Below are 24,012 nucleotides of genomic sequence, written 5' to 3'. Positions count from 1 at the left end.
GCATTAAATGAACAAATTCCTTGCACCGTGTTTTTACTGTACCTGCCAGTGAACCATCTCTGCCCTCTCCTGGGTGGTCCTCCCTAAGGTCAGAGCACTGAGTGTGTGACAAGAGACAAAAGGAGGGGGGGTGTAATTAAGCAAATTAGCCAGTCAGTAAAGGCATTTAAACATGCCCGCCTCCCTCTCTATTTGTCCCAGCTCTCCTCCTCCCTGACTCCATTCTGATGTGCATGATAGTGAAAGTCACTGAGCTCACATCCTGCATCATCCCTCCTAACAGAGGTCCGGTGACAATGACGCCATTTCCTGTGCTTGGATCCCACAGCTGCCTCACTGGACTCGCTGTGTCCACAAATGCACACTCGTTCCACCACACTTTCTTTGCGATTTTAATTCATTTGCGTCATAAATGTTTATGAGCGATTTACCTTTTCACTTCCTTTTCACTTTTCACTGACAAATCTGCAGGGGAAGAAACAATACGCATGTAAGAGCATGGTCATGTGATGTAAATGAGTTATGACCCTTGGAAAGGGGGATCTGGACTAGTCCAGGTAAATCCTAACAATAAAATTGACCTTGGTAGATTTGAACAGATTCGGCTTGGCGATCTGAATTGTGCACGATTGATTCATGCCACATTATTATTTTTAATCAAATGTGGTTTTTTTGGACCAGTGTTCAGTGTTGCTGGGATGGTCACAGGCCGATGGACCCTCACCAGCAGCTGCCCGTGGAAATGCGCTGCACATCAGATATGGACCCTGGTAATGGGCATGTTTATTTATGAGCCGCTGAACACTGTAAACGGCCCCAGAAAGGTTTTGAAGAATTCATGACAGTTATTATAGCGGCGTAAAAGCTTACTGCAAGAGCCCGGCGTAAAATGGACTGTGATATATATTTTCACTGCAGCAGATGCTACTGTTACCACGGAAACAATAAGACATTATGATGGGGGTGGTGTCGTAGTCAAACATCAGTTGCACAGTAAAAAAAAAGGTATTTTCTCGTGATTTATGTATTTTTTATTTATTTCATTTTGATGGTCGGTTGCACATTTGATAGCGTGGGGTCTGCGGTTTGCCTGCAGGTGCATGGAATAGCATTTCCATATGCGCTGCATTCCAAAATGTATGCAACAGCACCGCAGGTCTCAATACTTTTTTAAGTGCAACACACACCCATTGGCCTTGACACAGCAGCACTGAGAGCGACAAAAGTGAAATGATGAAACGCGGGTCTGTCGCCTCTGATTAATGGCGGCTTTAACATACATGTAAAATGCAATAATAAAAGAGCCCATCATTTACTTCTCGTGTATCCCCCCTGTTAAATTGCAGCACACATAAATCATCATAAGAAAGCCATTTTGAATTGACATTACTTACATTAATTACTTACTCGCCAGCAAGGGCCCACAAGAAAACCCCACCAAGGGAAACAGCTGACGGGCAGAAACCCAAGAGCACTTGCATCATCAGACATTCAGGGAAATATGTCACCTTTAACTACAGTTTTTTTTTTATTTATTCCTTTTTTATAGATCTTCCTGTGGCAATAAAGCCATTGTGGGGAATGAATGGAACTTTTTATTTTAATAATCTGTTAAAAAGCTGCATTAAGATAATGGAATGGCGTTTATTAGTGTTTATCCAGCATTAACTGTTCTGGGAAGACTGTCGCCTGTTACTAACAAAAGTTGGCAGTACACGAGGTAGAGGGAACATGCTTTATTCTTCCCTGTTCTCTGTACAAATGCTGTTTCCTCTTTTGAATAAACTGGATTTAGTTTTATTCGATTCAGACACCTTTTTGGTGTAACATAATGATTATAATTATTTCATTTGTGCTAGCGCATCTAACAAAAATCTATGAAAAAGTGAGTCATGTCTGTATTGTGAAGTCCTCTTTCGTTGCAATTTTTGCATTCTATACACTATGCATTTTGCACTTAATGTACGTTTTCATTCATATTTGTCTGTAAATAATTACATAATGTGCATATATAGTTGCATTGTTCCTTATTCCTTCTCTTTGTTCACATCAGCTTGATTCTGATTGAGATTGAAGTTATGAGTTTTTGTCTAAATAAAGCATGCTCGACCAGCTCTGCCTCTCTAAATCCACACTGACACTTGTGGATTCCATGTGTCAGAACCCAGATTGTTTGTCGCCTCAAGCATTCTATGTGACGCCATTGCTGGCATACAGCCTGAGTAACGCTGGTGGTCCAATGGGAGGCTGCGGCCTGCTCAGTACCCCGACACCTCATTAAAATAGCAGCTGCACTCGGAGTCGTAAACTCTGAAGTTTGTGTTAGCTGATAAGCGCCAATGGGCGCGATTACCCTCAGTAACCTGGCTGAACTAATATTATTGTAAGGAATGTGACGTGATGAGACGCTGTGTCAGAGGCATCAGGATTCCCTTTTTTATCAACCAGGAAATGTTTAAGGAACAGAGTGTTATCTGTGGTGTGAAAGCCAAGTTTACACTTCAAAAAATCTGCATCGTTCAACTTGCAGCGAACACTCATCACTGCGGCAGGTGAAGGTGGAGACAGAGATAGCAGCAGAAATCAAGAGCACAGTAACTCTTGGAAGGACAATAAACAGCTAAAATCAGGTAGAGATATAAATGGTGCAATGAACTGCTGAGCACGTTTGTGTGCTGAATTGGAATTATGAATGTCATAGCATATATATTATATATGCAATGTTAAAATAAAAGCACAATCTGTGCTTTGATTTAATTATCCAATATATAAAATGCATCGAATAAAACAAGTAAAACCATACCGTGGTCTAACAAAAGACATGTTCCATTACCCCAAGCAGCCTCCTTCTGTTGTGCCATGGTCCAGCTCTGGTTCCCATACCAGAGGGGACACAGAGTAACTATAGCAACAAGTCTTATTCCTGCTGGTTCCACATCTTCAGCTCCTTCCACGGCTGTATCTCTCCTGTATCTGAGTTCATGTGAAATGTTCATCCTTTATTATTATTTATTAGGGCCTCATATGAAAAATTGTCTAAACCACTTGTCTAAATCTGTTTGCAATGTAAACATTTACCTTTTGGTAAAAAATGTAAATGATTTGACCTCCTATTTATCCATAGCTGTCCTAAATATAGAATAAAAAAACTAAATTTCAGTATGTCATAGAATCAAGATTAATATTTTTTTATTATTGTTATATGTTCTTTTCTCATAAATGCAAATGGTCTCAAGCAATCCTGATCTCATAAAAAACACACCAGGCGCTGTTGATGAATAATGAACTGTCCTCAAAATGAATGGAAACTTTTGGAATAATGGAACAGTGAATGTTTTGTCACTGTTCAATCATAAAAAAAGCTGCTGAAAGTGAAAGGCTTCAATTAGATTACAATTTACAAATTTCAAGAGCTGGGGAAATAATTGCCTAAGTGCTCATTAAGCATTCCTTCTGGGTAATTACGGCCCTTTTAGTCTCACAAAATAAATGACTTCCCAATAATTGGACTTAGCGGTCTGCTAACATCTAAAATGAACTGGATCTCATGGCCTCATTAAAATAAATACAGAAAATATATCTGGGGTGTGTTGGTTTTATCTCGAAATTTGGCATCCACCTTTTTACACATCCTTCACACTTATACCATCATAAAACTTCTCTAAAAAAAAAAAATGGGCGAAAAGCCCAAAGTTATCATGAGGCCAAAGTGTGGAAAATTCTCTTCCTTTTACCTTGAACTATGTAAAAGCAGATGTGCTTGAAACATTTACCGCCAAATTGATAGTGAACTGATTTATGGCCCTTATTGCACAGTATAATTAATTTTATGCATATGACTTCCGTTACGATTACCTCGTGAGCCGATTGCAAAAGTTCACTGCTTATATGAAGCCATCAATAATTGTGAATTCGTCGCTTGAAAGCCTGAATGTCTGGATTGTAGAGGAAGTTTAAATAAAAAAAGAGCCTTTTAGGAAAGGGAAATTGTTATAGGTTGACTAAATCCTTTAATGAACTGTGTATTGGAAATTTGAAGGCCAAGGGCAGTGGGGGGACGTGCACTCTCCGTTTGTCCCTGAACTGTCACCACTCGACCATCTTCTTCTCACCAGGGCATCAACAAGCTGCAAGACGGATTTAGTAGAGTAACAGTAAGAGTAGAGAAATGGTGGGGACAGAGAGAGAGGGAAGGTCCGTGAGGACAGGTGAAACTGATGTGTTGAGTTTTCCCATCAGGTGTGCTGTCCACCTCGCGGGTCAGGTGATGGGATCTGAGGCACATCACCCTCAGGGCTGAAGTCTCCCAGTCAGGACCAATTCCAGGGCTGTTTTACTTAGTGACTGATGACCAAACTGGGGTCAGGATTAATGAAGAGACCAGTCAGTGCAGAGATAGAGGAGGACACATGTCCACCACAGCCACGGAGGACTTGGCTGGACCTGTCCACAGGGGTCAGTGAAGGAGGAACGTCTGTTCATCACATGTAGCATGAACGACAGAGTTCACCCAGAACCCGGCTGAAAACACCACCGGGCTCCAATCTTCCCAAAGGCCGTTATTTCAGCAGCGACAGAACAGATTACAGTCAGATTCCACATGGAAGGGAAACTGGAGAACCTGGAGGAGACCCTCGCCAACACAGGGAGAGCATTCAAACTCTGAAAAGTAAAAAGAGCCGAAAGTAAAAAGAGTATGTGGGATTTATGTAGGTTTTAATAGGTTTTATGTAGGTTTTAATGGTCCCTGAAATGGTCCCTGAATGGTATCTGAAGTCTCTTTCTGAAATTCAGCCGTGGTGCAGAATTTCCGCGAGTTTTAGCCGGTCCCACAGTGACATTTCCCAGGATGCACCGTTTCGGAAGCTTTAAATGCTTATGAGGAGGAGAGCGGCCTGTAGATCTGAGGAAATGACGACAACAACCCCGTCCACCAACGTTTGCCGCAGACAGGAAGTCTTTTCAGCGGAATTCCTTTTTTAGAGGCGGGGTGGGAAATTCTCTGGGTGGAAAAAAACATGAGAAACAGGAGGTAACTTTTCCCGATATGACCACATAAGGGGACAATGTCCAGATCCGACCGTCTCTGCTGCTGTTCTCTGAACAGTGAAGCACGCTTTACACCTGCCGCCATTTCCAGCCACTGCAGGACCATTGACAGGCCGGTTAAACCCGAATTCATTTGAAATAAACTCACAAAGTCAAATTTTCACGATAGGGGACCCCAAGATCATTTCCCCTCGGAATCCCCCATCGCTGAGCGCATGAGTTCTGGAGCCTGTAAATAAGCGCTGCACCCCCTGTCCGCCATTACCGTGTCTATGGCAGGTAATTGAAAGCCCTTAAGGTCTAACTGGCACCCCCACCGCAGGCGGAACAAGGGCGCGGCGCCGCACGCTAACAGGTTAACACGCCAGGGTGTCATTTAAAGGCCAGCGCTGGCGGCTAGACCCTGGCACCGTGGGAGCAGAGCTGTATTAAAACACACACACACACACACACACACACACACACACTCTGTACCCGGCCGGCTGTATGACCTCCGCCAGAGAACACATTTTGACTGAACTGATCTGGATGATATGAATAATTTAGGAGACACTAAAGGAGGCAATATAAATGCACACATATATTCTAATCTTTCAAGCAGTGTTCCGTAAATGCTGTGTTTTCCAGGACTCTCAGCCCCATCGCGGAGCCCCACCGGCCGCCCCGGGTCTGAATTAATCCCGAAATGCATCCTCTTCCCCCATTCCACATTCAAAGTTATTCACATGCGGATGCATAATAATTATTTCGAGATTAAAGCTGTGCGGCACATTCGTTCTCTTGCAGCGCCGGGAACTTTTATTTCTCTCCCTCTTTATCGCCTTTGTCTTCCTCGTCTTCCCGTTTTTTGCCTTTGACCTTTAGCTTCGGCAAGCGGCTCATTTGTCGGGGAATTCTCACTGACATCCCTTCACAGCTCTTATCTACAGCTAATCCTGCTGACAGTTGCTTGGAGTTGCTTGTTAAACCTGGTTAAACCCCGGCTGAAAACCCCGGTGTGTCCTGTCCCTGGCCTTTCTGAAACAGTCCGGAGGAGCTGACAGAGACAAAAAAAAGGACCTCCGTCTCACAGACTAGACTTAATTTTTTAAAAGGAAACGGTAATACAATCATGCAGAGTTCAATATTTCACTAGTTTTATTCGTTTCGTACAGATTCCACAGACTCAGCATGCTGTTGAAGTTATTATCAGAATCGATGCAGTCGTTTTCTGTAAAAATTCGAGTTAATAAGTGGTGCCTGACGGACATACTTAAAAACTTAATATGAAGTAATGTAGTAAATTTGAGGGGATGCATCGTAATGCATTGCAGAGCTTTGTGATATCGAATCGCTGAGGTGATAACTGTAATCGAACTGAATCGTGATGTACATCACATCCCAAAATAAAAAAGCTACAGTGCGGAGCGACAATATTTCACCATAACGTGCTCGGACTCACCTAGTTATACCTCCGCTGAACAGCAGCCAGTAGGATCTGTGTACAGTGGACTCGTAATGAAAGCTAATGTCACTGCAGCGATGTTAAAATATTCATGACTCCCCTAATGCAAATGATCATGCTGATTAGATTTTTTAAACAAATCCCTTCTCAATGAAATGGGTAATCATACATTCAGCGGGCGGAAGGTGTCGTGTTGGCCTATTGAATGATGTGTCTGTAAAGTTCTGACGTTCTTTGTTCACAGAACAATACAATAGTGTTTTGGGTGAAGTCATGGCACCTTGTTGCATCCTCACAAATGCACCTAGAACATGAGAGAATATGACAATTATCAAAGCTCGTAATGAGTGTTAATTAGAAGCGCGGTGATGGCATATACGTGTTGCACGGCACGCTGAGGGAACTCGGGCCCCGACCTGAGGTTCAGGTTTAATTAATGAACTGCACCAGGCACGTGGACAAAGACATGGGGGCCCGGGTCCAAACGGAGCAGCGGGTCACAACACTGACAGATGCCCCATTACAATGTTAATGATGCCAGAGACCCAGGCGAATCATTACACCCGGAGAGTCTCTCCTTCCACCCAATAACACACAATAAACAGGCACGCCAGAGACAGAATCGCTGATGAGGAGCGCCACGCCACTGGCCAAGGGGGTCCCTTTACGCCACTTTGGACGCCTTTATCTTCGCACGGGGACCCCCAAGGCCACCGCCTCCAGGAGAGGCGCCTGATGAGAACGCTGATAAGGGCGAGATTGTCCCAGTTAACCCCGCGTGCCTGGGCCACGTGGCTCGCAGGGGGAGAGTGCCGAGGTGTTCCATGTAATGGCAGACCAGCTTGGCTCTTTTGTCTCAGTCAGAACTGCCTATTTGTCTTGCATGTAGGTGAGAGCTGTACAGAGATTGAGCCTGAATGCACAATATCATCCTGTAAAAGGAATCTCATCAAATGACAAATCAAATCTCATCTTCTTTACAAAGTATTAATTGTCAATCACCTGCAACTGTCTTTGATGCAACTGTCTATAATTTAATATAATATAATATAATATAAAAAAGAAACGTGCTAATTCTGGTATTTCATAAAAATAATAATAATAACTTATTAAGGTACAATTTATAGTAATTAATGGACTAAAGCCTACAAACTATCTTATATATTCCGATATATATATATATAACGCTAATAAAATGTATCGTGTCTACTTGGCTTATGGCAGAATTTAACAAATAGTTTACAAACATGTAAAGGTCTATATTAAAACTGCTATTCTGTCTTCTTTCTTTAACCTTTGGTTTTAAAAGTAAAAGTGACGTGATTGTCATTGTGATACACTGCAACACAGCACACGGTGCACACAGTGAAATGTGTCCTCTGCTTTTAACCATCACCCTTGGTGAGCAGTAGGCAGCCATGACAGGTGTGTGTGGGGACGGTACTTTGTTCAGTGGTGTCTTGGCAGTTAGGGTTGGAAATGTACAATGAATGGAAATAATGGGTTTAAAAGTAAGGCATTGAGAGTTGCCCAATCTAAGAGTAGACTTTTTTATTCACTTAATTTACTTCATCTAAGTAAAAGTATTGCGTTAACTTATTCTTAGAAGTACATTTTCTTCCAAAAAGTAAATGTAAACGGAGTAAATGGAACTCGTTACTACCTCTGCTTAGAATTACTTTTGGTGTCCTCGCCCCATCACGTGGCCATACAACTAGTTTAATAATAAAAAAACTTTGCAGAGAGGCTGTCAATCGATTAAAAAAATTATTATTTAGTTATTATTTAGTTATTATTAGTTATTTAACTGAATATTTTGCAGTTAAGTAACTATTCATTCTCAGAACCCTTGAAGGAAGTACACAAAAAAGTGTTAAATATTTATAAATGAAACGGTCCTGTTTTTGCTGCATCATCCATCACTGTGCAGCTACGTACAACACCAATTAATGAAAAGCATTCTGCTATTAGGTTATTAATCGGATTAGTCGTTAGTGTTTTGGTGTAATAAGACTCACCAGCAGGGACCACTATCAAGCGAAAAAAACTCCTCACGCGAGGTCATCCAGCCAAAGCCCAACCGGCAATTACCCCATCAGCTGTGATTGAAATGGGGCGTCCGGAAAGAATACAGAGCAAGTGACCCCCAGGAGTTGGGTCCTCCTCTCTGATGCTTGGCACAGACTCATAAAATCTCATCAAAAGTACACAAAAGCTCATTAGAGCGGCTTGATGGGAAAGATAAACGCCACTCGCGTGGACCTCTGAATGGCTCCATCATAATTCAGGGGCCCCCACCCCTCTTCAGTTCCTGTCCCCCTTCATCTTCAGAGAAGTAATCAGCGCAAGGTAAAGAATGGGGTGGGGAGGCCGGAGAATGAAGCGAGAGGGTAGCAAATACGCAGAACGCGGGCCGGAATTTATTTTTTAACCCCTGTCCTCGCCGTGCATTAATCTTCCGCCGACCCCCTGTTCAGTGGAGGGACTCGGAGTGATTTTCTCCAGCTTTCCACCGAAAGCCCTTCTCCCCCCCTCCCGCCGCTGGAAAAAATCATTAAATATCACCTGTCGTGATTTATCCCGACTTAATTAAATCCATCAGTGAAACAATGGTGAGGCAATGAGGTATGTAATCATTGGAATAGTAAATTAAATGATGTAAGGGGCCACTTGCTTTCCAATATTGACAGTGATGGAGAGGACATGGCGGACCCACGATGCTCAGCTGGGGGTCTGGAAAGTGGGTGGGGGTGTCACGCCTGACCACGTCACCCTGTCCCCATTTGAATGAATCCCCCCATCTGGCCCCGATGGCCCTGTGGGTTTCTTATGGATGACTTCCATTTAAAAGCTGTTATTCGGCTTGTGTGGAGAGCGTGTCTGTGTCACGGAGCTAATCGCACGGCCGATGCTCGCACGTAGGATCACGTCGGTTCCGAATCTCCACTAATAATCAGAGCAGAAAAGCCGAGTCGGGCCTTTAAGTCCCCCATCATGATGAGCAACATGCATGCAGCAGAAGGGTAGAAAATGAGGACGGCAGCCCCGCCCAGTAAAGATCTTTGTTGGTCCTGACTGGGAATCTGTGGGTGAATTAGGTCAGACCCTGATATCTGAGAGCCCACGTGACCTCTGCACTCTGCGGAGGCCAGCGGCCATCTTGACCGCGCAGCAGATGTTGTTCGGATGACGCCACGCAGGTACCGCGCCCACATGGCCGGGGCATTTGTGTGTGTGTCTGCGCATGTTTGCCTGTGTGCGAGAGTGTGTATCTGTGTGCTCTTCCTCTTACTACGAATGCGAGCGCACACGTATCGCCGTAATGGGCAAACATCAGCCGCAGCTGGGATGTTAATGCCAACAAATAGGATTACGCTCAGAAAGGATTTCTCAGCTAAGCATTTCGCCCTAATTAGATTTCTTCATCTCAGGGATGAATTGCCTTTTAGCAGTGAAAGCTGTCACAAGGGGAGCTGTTAGCCCCTTATAACTGAATTAAATGCATAATTAGTGATACAATTACATTATCCAGGGACTTTGTGTGTTTGTGCATGAGCAGCGAAGAGGGAGGGACGGGGGACGGAGTTAAAGAGACAGAAGGTATGACGGGGAGATCTGAAGTGTGAGTGAAGGTGCAGGGACATTAATGTGAAGTATAAGGAGGGACAAGGAGATCAGAGGTGGGGGTTCTTTATTCACTGCAGTTGAGATTGTAGTGTTAAAAAGTCTCTCGTAAACAAAGTATGTGAAAGTATGTAAATAAAAAGCTGTCACTGCGAATCCAAATGGTCCCTTTTAATACAAAGTCACAAAACTAACACTACAAAACACAGGTAGGGTGGAGACCCTAACGCACACCCCCAGAGGATTTCATAAGGACTTTTACAGGAATGAACCAGTTTGTAGTGGTTGAACGGGTTATGTGCAGGTGGGTGCAGGAGGTGACCAGGCAGTGACACCCGCACAGGACAATAATCGGGGTTATATAATGACAAAAACAACTCTCGGCTTTTTGCAATTTTTCCACAGAAAGGTAAGACTTGTGTCCACATTGAAGTCTTTTTATTTTTGGTTTTGTAGGAAAAATGACATTTTTGTACAACATGCAATTATGAAATAATACAAAAACATGTTGTACACTTCTGAACCTGAACACATCACACTAAAATAGTCAGTTTCATGTGAATTTAAGCCTGTCGCCTTTTTGTGTAGATAAACCATATAGATAAACCAATGGGATTTTCTATATGTGTCCATGCTGTTTTTCCAATTTGGATGAAATTTGAACGGAAAATATTAATCAGCCAAAAAATCCTGGAAAAAAATGATTAAAAACATGCCCCAAAAGTCCTACCTTTATCGTTATAGGTATGTCAGAAGAAGAATTTGTGCACATAGAAGAGATGAAACCTACCACATGTGCATGTGTCTTACATCTTATCACAGGTATGATTTCCCCCTTGCTGCTTTTCCTACTGGAATAGAATAGTACATTTTCTATGGAATGCAAATGGAAAACGCTATGAGGCATAAGATATGTAGTAATCATGTAGTAACATTAGTGAACACGGCCCATATGTTGCAAATGTGGAATGAATTCCCAGTCCCTGCACCTATTTGTTAATTTAATATTTCCGAATGAAGAGCAGCATGTGGACATTCCGCAGGTCATCCATAAGATGAGAAAGACATTTTCATACAGAATGACATGTGAAAATGTAATTTGGAAGTTGTGTGTGTGCATGTTGGGGGTCAGCGAGGGACCTCAGCTGGCACGGTGCTGGCGGTCGGTGGTGGAGCGCGTCGGCCGTGGGTGAGTGCGGGTCCTGCGCCTCTCCTCACACCGGCCCATTCATCACGCGCTGGCGTCTGACAGTGACGGATGGGTCAGGCCGGGGACTGGCACTGCCCCAGCTCAAGAATCATACGGGCCCAGGAGCGGAGTGACAGCCGGAGCGCCGTGTCAAGTGGCAGAACGACGGCGGCCATTAATAATCTGGGTCACATGATCGGAGGAGCTCACGATCACGGAAGAGGTGTTTTGCAGAGGTGGGTGGTAGTGATGATGATGAGAATGATGAGGATGATGATTACAACCATGATGGCCCAGAAGAGAGGTGTCACAGTGGGTGGGGGTGACAGTCACACAGGCCCTAGTATTTAATCAAACGCAAGGCTACATGCATCATGAATATATCAGCCCCGGTCTCAAACAGGAAACATTCTAATTATGCTGCTGAGAGTATTGGAATGAAATTTATTGGCACAGGAATTTATAAAAAATCAAACCAGTACATGCACTCAAAAAACGATTTGTTGGGTTAATTTAAGGGTCCTATTTGCCTGTCTTAGTTTCAAATAGCATAATTTTAATGTGTGCAAATAGGTGTCATAATTGAATTAAGTTTTTTTTAATTGTGGGAATAAAACTAGCATCTATGAACATTGAACCTTTAAAGATTTGTGAATAAGAGGAATGAAGATGTATTCATGATGTTGCCTTTTGGTGCATCTTGTTAGTGACACAGGTTGAGATTAGAAGCATCAAACATCTCGCCCTTCATATCATGTCCTCAACATGCAAAGGGGAGAAATACTTGCCATGCTTGTTGAAACCGTGTGCAGGTTGTCTGCAGTTAGTTTCACACCATTTCAATTCCATTGAAAATGTGTCATCAAGCGTTCCAAGTAGATTATTGACTACGATTAGCATGAAAAATTATAACCATCATTGCCTCCAAGTAGGTACATTTCCAATTTACATCTATGTAGAAACGTATCACAGAGAATATCAAACACATTCGAGGAAGAAGAGGTGGAAATGGAGAGCGTTTTTATAAAAAGGTCACGCAACTTTGATCTTTTTTGATGTGGGTTTCCTCAGTCTCGCTGTCCAGCGTATTAAAATAGTCCATCTTGAAGCATTAAAAAAACGTGTTTAATTCCTCACACATGATGACGCATGGTGCTGCTTCTAGAGGTGACGGCTCCACAATTAGAGGGTAGTATTTGAATCATTTGCCCTTTCCGCCTTGGCTGGTAAGGGACAGGCTAAATTAATATCTAAGCCGCTTCAAAGCAGCAGTGGCTTGTTGCATATTTATCCACCTCCAGCCCTTAAAAGGTCACTCAAATGGCAAATTACGAGACTGTTGGGCGATATGATCAAGCCCCGGCCGGGCGATGCCTTTAAAGTATATCTAAACACGAAAACGGCTTTTCCGGACACGCCCTGCACGCTAGGGCGCGTGCAAACTTTTTAATTGCCTTTCGTCCTTCATTGTGCTGATGCATGCAGAAACATGAGCTAATTCAGCATCTACTTAAGCCATTTAGCTTTCGTGCGAGGTGTAGGGACCCGCATGTGTCCCCTAATCCAATTCGAAGCCGCAATCAAAGTTCAGTGAATCAAGGATATTATAACCAAATCTGTAAAGACAGTGGGCATTCTGAAGACCAGTTCTGCCACCGCGAAGCTGTTTTTAATGCGATTGCCTGCCAAGATCCTCACTGAGGTGCTGATTAGATTCATTTATTGGAAAAAAAAAGAATTATATTTAGACGAAAGACAATGAGATCCCCCCCCTTCTCAACCACCTCTAAACGTGGCAACCTTGAGCTTGGAAGCCGTGTCGTCCCAGAAAATATCATTCTTGAGCGGAGGATGCCACCATGCCACATCTCAGGTGGTTAACTCCACGCTCCTCTTGGTTATGAACGTGGCAGACAGCAGGAGAGGCCAAAGCCACCGTTTTTCCCCTCCACTGAGATGCCTGTTCTGTTTTTATGTCTAGTATGTAAATGATTGCTTTATTTCAGACTTTGGGGCTACGTGATGGTGAGTTCGAGTGCAGCACAAGCAAACGTTGATCTTGACTTTACTGTAAATGGTGGAAAGAAAGTGTGGAAAATGAAATTAAATTTTGGTAAATGACTTTGTTCTGGAGTAAAAAGGAATAATCGTATTGAGAACATCTATGTGAGGTTTTTACCAAATTGTCCACATCTAATGGCGCCTGCTTTTGGGTGTCACTGCAGAATAAAGACAGGCCATTCATATCCATGCAAGAGATTGACTGTCTGTTTAAGCAGCAGTACGTCATCGCAAGGAGCTCCTGCAAAGGCCTCCAAAAATTCCACACGGACGCCAGCGTGACAGGTGACAGACAGGCGGGTCCATTTCCAAGCGTACGTGCAGGACTGCGACCAAGACAGATGCAAGAAATGCAGACAGCCGGCGCATTCATTCACCCATCGCTTGTGTTTGTGGGATGATGAACTAGGGCTCGCGTGCAATGAAAGTGAAATGCTTCAGGCTGCAAGATTCAAGGGCCGAGGCAAGGATTTATATATTACATGTGCTGGGTGTTAGATCTGTTTAAAGGTTCTTTTGGGGGGGGTCTGTTCCTGAGATTGAATCCCATTAAATTAAGTTTACCAGGGTTCTCTCATCAGGATCTAATGAGATCCTGTGATCATGTGATCACTCACATTTCTGAACAAATGCATTCAGATCTTTCCCCATATCACCCACAGACCTGCAGTCATTTGCATGACTTCAGCTGGGGGGGGATAAACGGCAGATTAGCGGAGTAAAGCTCTTGCCCCGCAGTCAAGTCCCTTAATCAACAGATTAGCCGGAGTGTCTGAACGCAGCGGAATATCAGGAATCACTCCAGCACCTGCGGAAGTCAGAATGGCGCTCTGTGGGACCGGCGGTGAGGGGCGGTGGGGGAATGTGGGCTCCCCCACCCTCCCCGTGACTCCCATCTGTTGAGTGCTCTTTGTCTGTGAAGTGTTCCAGCTGAAAAAGAGCCGTCTTACACTCTCAGAAAAGCCTCTTTAGCATATTCAGCTCCTTTTCGGCCCATTCTTCCACTACAGTTGCTCTCCGCTGATTTATTCATTGCCTTGAGAGACCACCACCCCCCACTGCACCTCCCAGAAATCCAGCTCGCACAACCCTTCTTCTCCAACCCCTCTCCTTCCTCACCCTCCTCTCGGGTCTCGCCGTGGCCGGGAGGAACGTCCCGGCATCCTGCTGGAGGCCTGTTCACCCGTTTAGTTGCCCTTTGTGGCCAATTTCATGCCATGTACCGCTCTATGTTCCTGTCCTTCATGAAGCTGTCAGCCACATAAAGGTGGCCTGACCGGGGTCGAGCCACGACTGGTGGGAATGGCCCTCACCTCGGCCCACCCACAGCACCGCTTCTCCATCCAGGAAGGGAAAATAGGGGCGTCGCCAGGAGCTGACGAAGGGAGGGCTTTAATTTGACTCCCGGTTTTTTATTATGCAGGCCCCCCGAGGAGAGAACACTTTTACAAGGCGGCGTAAAGCCCTTTTTAATAATAGGGCCGGGGGGGGCAGAGAATGGGCCCCGGCAGCACCGTTTGACTGCCCAAGGCGCGCTCTAATAAAGTGTGCCATTCATCCCCGGATCCCTTTCACTGAGCCTCTATGGGGGAAATTTAGGGTAGGGTGCCTGTGTATGGAGTGCCAGGGAAAGCTGGATCCGCGGATTCGTGCACACACATCTTAAGGTGTCTTTCTCTCCTCGAGCTTCCTATGGCCACCGGTCCTCCCACGGGGCTTTTGTCCATGGTGGTCAAGAGGTGTGAGATCATGACCAGTGCAAGTACCAGCTTCTCTTCTTTTTTTCCTAAAAGGAGAATAGATAGCGAATAGATAAACATTTCCTCTCTGGACTCCTTCCATCTGGGTTAGGATCATTCACAAAAAAAATCGATATATTTTATTATAATAGAACCCCTCACAAGCACTGTCAGCTGCCAATTCTGTACAATATTGTGGAATATTCTAGCTTTTATGTTGCTAGTTTGTTTTTGCACACACTGTCCACTTATATTTCATATTTTTTGTATAATTGTGCTGAACAGGTATACTGCACTGCTCTAATGTTATTTTTGCATTTCAGGATTTCATTTCAGAATTTTGCACTTTGATTGCATGGCAGTAAAGTCTTCATTTCATTCACTTTAATTCACCAATGAATTTATGCGGAAATTTTTAAGTGAGGAGGAATTTTAATCTCTGTAATACAATTAGTTTTTTTGACCAATTTTTGCATTTAGCATCAAGTGAACATATTTTCTAATACCGGTACTGGTATTAGAAACCAATTAATAACATTGCACTCTTGTGATTGTGTGTACTAATTTCAATTAGTAACTCTTCACAGTAATAATCCTCTAATCCATTAATAACTTGTTAATATTTGTTCATATTTGGCAGTTAAAATAGCAGATCAATAATGCTCCTTTGACATAAACTTTTGCCACTTTTTCCACTTTTTCTTTTTTTGCCCATTGATTTGATCAGATGATAAAATTCCTTTTTAGTACCAGGAAAAAATAATAATAAAAATGAACTAATGTCGCCAGAATACACTAATGTAAAAAGCATTGCCCCTATTGACTGTGAAATGACTTCCAAAGGCTTATGAAAAGCAAATTATACATCATCAACCATCTCTAATGTCACTATGATTGTGCCACAAGCGGAATATTAATTAATGGCACATGACGTGCAGCAAGTGAATGCGGCGGAGTGGCGCAATTAAGGCGGGCAAAGTTAATGCTGCGAGGTGTTAACAGATTGATTCGGCTAATCTGTTAAAGCGGCGCGGCAGTCAGCATGGGGCCGCCCGGATTGTCTTAAGGTGGCCTGGTGTGTTGTGTGTTAACCAATTTCACGGCCATCTGTCACACACTGTTAAAGTTTGCAGCGGCACGTTCAATTCGAGAAGAGAAGAGAAGAGAAGAGAAGAGAAGAGAAGAGAAGAGAAGAAATTGCCGCTGTTGATTGGAATAGACCATACCAAATGCTGCGTTGCCTCCTCAAGTTCATTCAGTGCAATGAAACCAGACCAGAGACTTTTCTTTCCAGCTAATTATGTGGAAACTGCAAAGACAATGAAGCATCTGGTGGTCTTTCTCCGCGGCTTCAATTTTTCTCAATATTGTGACAGGCTAATACATTGTGGCTGAATGCAGCACCCCAGCAGGAATTGGCTTGAAAAGGCCGGGTCAGGAGAGAGCAAATAGATGAATTTATAACTTGCCTTTCACATTAAACAGCTATATTGTTTCACTGGGACCCCGCCCCCGACTCCTACCACTGTTCCTCCTCAGAGACCAGCGCTCATTGGTAAAACATTTTTCCTTTTTTCTCTCGCTCTCTTTGTCCGTGCCACCCAAACTGAGTCTGGCCTCCCCCTTTTGGAAAATCCTGGGTCACCGGTGTTGGCCAGCCTCCCCTATTCCCCCCAAACCCTCCTGACATACAGGACAAGAATAGAAAGGGGAGACAATTCACCAGACCCACTCAGGAAGGACAGGCAGGGTGGGGATGGGGGACAAGGAGCCCCCCCTTTTGATTGGCAGGTGGTTCATGACTTAGGCAGGACCTTAATCTCCACCATCCAAAGTTAACAAATGCAAGACTGCTCTCAAGGAAATTCAGAAAAAATGGTTATTAATGCGATGGCACATTCAGCATTTCTGGATGAAGGACAATTAAAATAATAAACACAGTAAACTACAGACATTATAATGTCATTAATCAGCACGTTTTTAGCAATACATTTTTTTTTTAAGTTAAATGCCCCAGGGGGTTTTGGAAGATGGGAGATGCCTAGAGATCAAACTCACCACTGATATTCGAGGGTCCTCCACTTCCCCTCTCTCCGGCTATAATTAAATGTGCACTTCATTAATGTAAATTGGGGAACTTTAATGCCCTTGTTGAAATTCTGAGGAAAGTGCTGTGGCCCTGCGAAACGCTCCAGTATCATTGCAAATTAGATTAGGGACCAAGAAAGGCAGTAAAATTAGAATGATAATGGTTGATATGGCTGCCTGACAGGCAATGACTATTCAAGGATCAATGGGACGCAGAATGCTCCGCGAAGCGCACTCTCAAAGGCAGGGACAAACGTCAGCCTACAGATGTTGCCTTTTGGAAGCACTTAAAATTAGTTTAAATTTGGTAAATGGTTGGGATTTAGAAGCTCTTAGCCAGGCTGTAACAGACAAGAATACATTGAAATGTTTTACCATCCTTTTATTAGCATAAAATGGGATATGGAGTGATTTGCATTTGCAACAAGTCGACTTTCCCCCCCCTTCATGATCATCAATTTTTTTTCAGTTTAAGTATAGCATTTCATCCGTCCCCTCATCCGCGGTCTTTAGAATGAACCTTTTTGCTGAGCTGCTTTTCATCTTCTGTAATCCTTTTAAAAGAGGGCCCTGGGGTTGATTTTATTCAAGACAATCTAATGAAACACACCAATTACAAGGTCATTTTGATTAAAAACCAATGAGTGCAAATAAAGAAAAGAGAAGGACGTTTCACTGCAACTTTAGATTCATGGCCTCTTTTGTTAACTTGGGGCTTTTGGCCACCTCCACGCCAGACGTGGTAGGTAAGAAGAAGCACGTGGCCAAGAGGAAAGCCTGAAAGTGGTTCCACCTCAAACACACACACACACACACACACACGTACTGGCAGCCAAAGCAGCCGCCTTCCTGTACCAACTGCTTAGCCTTTCATTCCGAGCCCTTTCTCTCTGTAATCTGACATCACCGACTTAATACGTTTACACTCGAGGTAAACAGCCCAGCGCTTTGATGAGGAGGGGCCGACCCCAGAGTGTTTTGGGGGGTTATTTGATGGGGTAACACTGAGGGGTGGTGGGTGGGTGGGTGGATTTGTTGGCCGTAGGAAGTGACTTTTAACTGGCTATTTGCTGCAGCCACTTAGGAAATGCAAAGAGCGAAGATTAATGTGAAGAGGCATTTCCTTATGATGGTGCTTGGAATTAATGCTGAATTAACGAGTACAAAACACGGAGAACGTAAAGAAATATAAATACATACAAATATATATTTATATATTATTACATACAAATATATTAATATATACAAATGCAAACAAAATGATTGAAAAAAAAGGAGTCAGAGGGAAAGCCTATAAGAACATTTTTATCACATTTCAAGTCTCCAGTCCACCAAAGTTCACTATAGCTGGCAGTAAAATAATAAGAAGTTATGGAGCAAGACCATATTGCCAACAAATCTCTAATTATCCATATAGAATGGAGACATTAACATTGTAAGTAACAGCAACATAACAACATAAAGTCAAGAAACTCTTATTCTGTGTATAATCTTGTGAAAATCACAAGCGGCGCATTTTACTGGTTTTTAATAGACCCTCAATCCAGACCCTTTCTGAAAACAAATAAAAGTATAGAACTTATGTACTGCTCTTCTAAACGTTGTCGTTAAGCATCCTCCAGTTTTAACCACCATTTGAAGATCAGCCTCCATGAGCACCATGAGCACGTCCCGCCGGTGGCGAGTCGATACTGAGTCCTGAGAGACGGTCCATGCCAAGACAATTCGCTAGTAAAGAGGGTGGCACGCGTAGCGGCTATTTTGGCTTAATGGGCAGTCTGGCGAGTGTGTTCCCCGCAAGGCACCCAATCAATCGGCCTCTGAGATGAGCTGCTCTTCCTCAAACGGACTTTAATTCCGTAATCCCTCCCTGGATCAGCCCCCATTGGGAATTACAGGCAAAATCTTCCTAACGGTTCTTTTTTTAATATGGCCGAGATGTAAAAGCAGACCAGCAGGATTTTTCACACATTCAAGTGGCAATTTATTTTTTCAGATGCGGTTTCAGGAGTGGAAGCAGAAAGCTAATAAGCTTCCGGAAACAATCTGATGCTGCACGATTAATCATCTTCTGCCGTGATCACGAGGCGCTTCCGGGCGTCCTAAAGGCCAGGCGCGCAGGTATAACGCTTAATAATCCATTCGCCGCTTCATTCTTCCAAAACTGGCAACATCTGGTCTTTTTTTCAAACAGCTTAAGGTGATTGTTTACCAATTTGGAATTTCCATTTCCAAATTCTATTAGTATATAAAGTGCATCTCTCTCTCTCGCCCTCTCTCTCTGAGGGTGTTCTTTGGCAAGGATGCATGTCCTCCGGGGCCTGGGATCAATGGTAAAAAGCGGAATTAGTCATTCTAAATCATGCGTCCGTGGTCGAAGAGCGGCCCTCCGAAAATCATTAAACAATCATGTATTCCCATTGATTTATTCAAAATACCTGGAGGGGCAGCAGATTAAACGGCCGCTAAAGGGAAGCTAATGCCGATTAAATGGCCGCGGGATGGGTGGTCCTTGGGGTCTGTTTCTGCCCTAATCAGTGGGAAACAATGCCGCTGCAATCACCAGTCTAAGCAGGTCTATTAAGGCTCCTTTATTTGACGTATTTATGTATTGCAAATACTGGAGAGCACATTAAATGGAGTTTATTCACAGCACCTTTGCATTTGGCTGTAAACAGGACGAGGGGAACGATTGCTGTTTTTGCTGGTGGTGTAAACAGAACCCTGATGTGGTATCTATAAGTTATTATAATAGCCCATCAATTTGCAGGAGATGGCTTGCCTAGGAACACTCTCTAAAATCTGAAATTTAGAGGAAATATGTAACATACTCAAAAATGTTAATTGAGGCCCAACCTGAGTAAAGGATATATAAATGAAATTCATTTCATGTAAAATAATCATTATGAAGGTGTTAAAATTAGCACGGTCAGGGGGCAGAAAATTATACGTCATTACATTATTTATTCAGCAGGTGCTAAAAGACAATTTGCAAGTTTCTCTGAAGCAGCCTTCAGGGCTGGAGCAGATCCACTTCTGTATTTTAAACTATTGTTTTTAATCTCAGACTATCACACAACCCTCCATTTAATATGTAGCAGGGCAGATGGAAAGGGGCACTTCCTGTTGTACAATTTGCAAAGATTTGAATAAGTCCTCCATGTAATTTCTCTGAGACGTGGCTGTGAAATAAGGAGAATCTTAAAATCTCACAACTCATTTCGTTTTTTTTAAGAAATTTTAATCAAGAGAGATTAGGAGTTTTTCCCCAATGTGCAGGAGATGAAGGAGGATCCTGTTTTAATGTTCAAGACCATCAGCACAGCTTGTTCGTCCAAATAAGCCCCAAAATGCAGGGTTACTACTGCCTGTCTGCTGCATGGCAAATTGGCTAAAGGTTCAATGCTGTTCAGAGATTACCAGGAGCCCTAGTTTTTATGCATATCACATATATAATGCATGCATGTGTGTCCATTCAAATCCAGAAATCATACTGAACCTGCCGTGTGCCGCCCTCCATCGATCCGGGCTGGCAGGAGGATTTGCACCAACCCTCCGCATTGTGTTCCAGTCCAAATATCATTTATTTAGTTATTTGTTTGTTTATATATTTTGCATATTGAATTATCTGCACTAAGCTCATCAACTGATACATTTTTTCATATATTTGTCATTTATAAAAAGATGATTTTGTTATATGTAAATTCACATCACCATATATTCTCTATGGATGAAACGGTTTTAATCGGTTCACTTTCCAGTTGTTCATGTATTTATTCTTCATTAATAACACTAATGGTGCAAACGAGGTGTAGTTTAAAATGAATTTCATAAAAACAACAAAAGCAATCATTATCATACAGCATTTGTGCATTCCTGGAAATTGTCAGAACCTGTTTGTTTGGCCATAAAACTGACAAAACTGCACTGTAGCTCTAGGTCCATTTATTCTGCTGCCATTATGCTCCAAATCGAATGGATGTCAATTGGGAGACCAGAAATTTAATTCCAGTCAGGAGTCCACTGGCCACCCAGACCACATAATGCTCAGTCCTGCTCACTGAGTCAGCATATTGAGCAGAGCATCAATGGTTTATGCAGGTACGTGCAGATTTCTTTAAACAAAGCGGTTTAAATGGAATTCCCATTACAGAGTTCCTATTCTGAATCACTAAAGTAATTGATAATTGCAAACCTTATACTGAAAAATCTTGTTTGAAGAGTTTGACTTTAAATTGTTGCCTTTGTGGCTCAGTGTAAAAATTTAAGTGATTATGAAAGGCCGGCGTGGCTTCTCAGGCCCTGCTGGTCAAGTCAAGTCCAGTTAACGTTGTTTCTAAAGCACTTTAACAGCAGCTCCACTGCTCCAAAGTGCATAAACACACAGATATACATAAGAAAACTGAAAAATACATGGACGGTAGAAGCAATAAAAAAAGAAATTAAATATGTAAATTTATACGGCAGATATGCCAATTTAATGTCAAGTGGTAGCTGGATCCACAGGCGGGGCCAGCAATTGCGTTTTGCTTGAGGCAAGATGGGGGACGTGGAGGAGGGCGTTGCTGCTCGATCTTAAGGATCTCGGAGTTTGGCTGAATGTGAACAAGATCTGTTATGTAGGGTGGGGCCTGTCCATTTAGGGCCTTAAAAACCATCTATAAGATTTTTGTGCAGTGACGTATGAGCTGAGTGTCCCTGCCTGCAGGCGCGCTGCAGCACTCTGGACCAGCTGAAGTTGGTGTCTGCAGCCAGCATGGTGGCACCTTCTTGTTGCGATGAAGACGGCCAGATTAATAGAGCCGTATCTGGGCGATGGCTGGTCCAGCATTTAAAATGGCGCGCAGCCTCCAAACTACGAAACTCCCCTCAGATGGGGAGACGTGAGGCCAGACAGGATTTACATTAGTAAGGTGACATCCAGCAATGCAAAACTCAATGCTGTAAAGCATCTAAAAAGTTAGAGCTACAGCAGAAGGTTGTTAAAAAGAAGGCCGTAAAAAATCATGAGCTTGTAACTACAATGATAGATGACAGAGGCTTTTATAAAAGGCAAAAATTTTATATTAAATTGAATAATTCATTTTCTCATAAATGTAATGAGGCATCTTTCATTGTCACCAATAGATGAGGAGATATAATGTCATGTGACACTAATGGTTCTACTCGACCCTGAATGGCGTCTCTTCTGGGGAAAATGTGCAAGGATGGACGGATGCCAGCGTGTCGGTGGGGACGTTGGACGCTGGGACTGTTAAAAGACTGCTGAGGGCGGCTGTCAGGCCCGTTTCAGCAGGGGAATCCAGTTCATCATCACATTTTCTGCCGTGTCATTTGTCCCCCACCCAACACACAGACGGGTCCCGACAGGCGCCTGGACCCGGGCCACCACGGTGAAAACAAAAAGTCAATGCAACTTCGCTGAAAACTCATCTTGACAAAAAATAAAACCCCCTCAAGTCATCTTGAGCGACAGTGTGTGCGTTTTGTTGAGTGTGTACGTGTGTGCAGTGAAATTGAATGTGTGTGTGTGTGTGTTGCTGTGCAGGTGCTAAAACACGGTTTGATAAAGCGCGGTTATGCCAGAGATCGACTCCCCGCCCAGACGCCTTGTGTCAAGACGTTGCGGGATCAATACTTCTTTAGCACAAACACACAAAATAAGAGCTCTTTCATGAGCCCCGCTGCCCCTCCGCCGGGGCGATCTGCATCGACGGCAGAATTGACTGCTGCGCGGGGCTTTACTCTCGGGGTAATCAATGAGGGTGGGGGGGTTGAGATCTAGTGATTTAGTCCATCTGCAGGGTGCTTAGCTCTCCAGATTATTTGGAACGCGTTGAAAGCGCCGAGGGGAGATTACAGGCCGTTCGGACGCCTCCAAGCCGCAGCGACGACACCGACTACACAACCAGGTCATATAGGACCCACAAAGAGCCAATCACACGAAGCTACAGGCTTTTATCACACAAGCACGTCAAAACAAAAGAAAAAGTGGATCAAAATGTTGTTGACCCCCCTCAGACAGGAGCAGCAGTTGGCATGGTGGATTATTGCAATGAGAACCTGTCTTGTTTAAATGGCAATACATTTTCTGACAAGTTGGCGCAATACCGCCGGCCTCATTAAGCATTCGCTCAGAGCCGCTGAGGCGGGAACATTTCATATGTTGTTTTTTATATTAGACATTTGAAGACATACATTAGCTTGAAATGCAGCACAGAACATGTAAACTCATAACACAAAAAATACATAGTTCATAAAAATTTAAACTACATAACATCCTGTTCATTGATAGAGGCTTTCATCCAGATCAATTTTACAGATAATCATTGGCATAAAAGTATGAATAAGCAATGTGAGTAGCACATTAATTACACGTAAATGAGTGGACAGGTCACACCGTGTGGTCATGTGTTGTAACTCAGTTCACCTACATGCATGGTCAACACACGTGTAATATGAAATTAATATTTTACATCCGAAATAATCCATAATTATTTCTCATCTGTGCTATATCTGTCAGACGAGCCTCCGCCGACCTTATCTTCTGCCCTTCTGCCGCTCACAGGCGGTGATTGAACGCCGGGGGATTAGTGCATCCGGTGCAGAGGTCAGGGAATCATGCTGCTGTTCCCAAACCTCCCCGGAAACTGAGACCATTCCAGTCCAAAATGGCGATTAAATTAAAGAAACTGATGGAAGTTGTTATTTTCTGCTTATTTTAATAGTTCCACTTTCCCACAACTGCAAATTTCCTTCCTTTAGAAAATTGATATTGATGTAATGAAATGAATGCAGCACAGGGTCTACACTTAAAC

Source organism: Denticeps clupeoides, unplaced genomic scaffold (genome assembly GCF_900700375.1).
Source record: "Denticeps clupeoides unplaced genomic scaffold, fDenClu1.1, whole genome shotgun sequence".
Taxonomy (NCBI): domain Eukaryota; kingdom Metazoa; phylum Chordata; class Actinopteri; order Clupeiformes; family Denticipitidae; genus Denticeps; species Denticeps clupeoides.
This window is presented reverse-complemented; position numbering follows the sequence as displayed.